Here is a 1,774-nt window from a genome sequence, read left to right as displayed (position 1 = left end):
AAAAAAAAAAAAAAAAAAACTACAAGTGTGTCGTCACACCCAACTAATTTTTTATTTTTTTTAGGTCTCCTTATGTTGCCCAGGCTGGTCTTGAGCTTCCGGGCTCAAGTGGTCCTCCCACCTCAGCCTCCCAGTGTGCTGGGATTACGGGCAAGTCACTTTGCCTGGCTGGTGATGTTTCTATGTTTATGACTTCAGAAATGGTAAGATAGCTGATTCTCATTATTTTCGGGAGTTATATACTACAAACTTGCAGCAAACACTGAAACATCTTGCCAAGCAGTAAATACAAGGTTAGGTTCCCATGAGCCGCTGGTCACAGGAATCATACATAACCTTGTTTTATGTGTGTTTACACTTAAAGACACCTTATTTAGTATATATTGCTGATCATTAACACTGAGCTTATGGCTCAGGCCTGAAGGCAGCTAATCTGACACAAGCAGTTTCCACAGGCGTGTCTTAGCCCTTCTGTGCATAGGAACAGCGCCTGGGCGACCTGCCTGGGGGCCATGTTAGCAATTAGCAATGACTGTGCCTCAGATAAACTGCATTGGCCACTGCACAAAGCTTGGGGGCCTTTTTAAACAGCAGAATTACTGTAGCATGAAGTAAACACATGTGAACAGGATGAGGCCGAAATGAAAAGGCAGGTTAAGTGTCACCTTCTTCCACTGCAGCTGGGGACGCATGTGTCATGCAATTTGAGTGTGTCATCGCTCTGCGTGTCCAAGGACCTTACAGTGGTTACAAATAAAGTTTGGCAGTGAAGCCAGTTTACAGAATGGAATCTGTGAATGAGATCAACTGCACTTTATTGTGGATTGATAAAATCTCTGATATTCAAGAGGTGCAAAAAACAGAATTTATCCCATGGTAGACTTTGTTAAATTTTATTTAAAGGCTTGAAATTTGAACTGAAGGCAGCCATAAGTTTTTATTCATTGCATTATATGACTCCAACAAGCCTGTCTGGACACCGCCACAGTGCTGTGCGTGTTCGAGATTTCACCCGAACTGATGAAACCCTTTCCCAAATATTTTACGGGTTCCCTGTGCTTTGTAGATGCACTTTCCCTTCTTGCTCATTCTTACATTCAACAGGAACTTGCTAACCGCCTTCTCTGTCCTGGGCACTGCACCAGGTGTAGAAGAGAAGCTCTCCCAGTGGCGCCCACACTCCCTTGCAGCCTTGCACCTTGTGGGTTTAGTAAATGCTGCCTCAACATAAGTGATGCCTCATATTTTACAGAATAAAATGCAATGGGAGCAGTTGCCCAGTTAATCGAGATTTCAGCACAAATACCTGAGAAGTTTTTATTGTTTTTAGTGTCCAATTATTACCATTATGGACTCATTCATCTTGTATCATCCTCCATCATTTTTCTCACACGTTTAAAATACAAAATAATGTCTTAAAAAGACATGATGCCAATAGGTGAGGCTTTAGGGGAAAAAATACCTAAAGATGATTGGGGTGGTGGTGGTGAGGGAGGGCTGCGCCTAGCAGAGAACTGTATGGGAAACAGGGCTGATGAGAAATTCCTCGGGTAGGTACCCAAGAGTCCGACGCTCAATTCCAATTTGACACTTTGACGTAAACCAGACCTTTCAGCATGATGCAGCCTTGCATAGTGATGGTATGGCGTGAAGGTAGGTTAGTGAGGGAAGTACTGCCTGCACTCCCACCAGATCCCAGCACTCCGCCAGAGGCTCAGGGTTCTAGGAATTCCTGGTGAGTAAAGTAGCCGCAGTGAGGAACTGGGCATGGAGC

This window comes from Cebus imitator, unplaced genomic scaffold (assembly GCF_001604975.1).
Source record: "Cebus imitator isolate Cc_AM_T3 unplaced genomic scaffold, Cebus_imitator-1.0 Scaffold365, whole genome shotgun sequence".
Taxonomy (NCBI): domain Eukaryota; kingdom Metazoa; phylum Chordata; class Mammalia; order Primates; family Cebidae; genus Cebus; species Cebus imitator.
The sequence above is the reverse complement of the archived record's forward strand: the minus strand, read 5'-3'. Positions refer to the sequence as shown.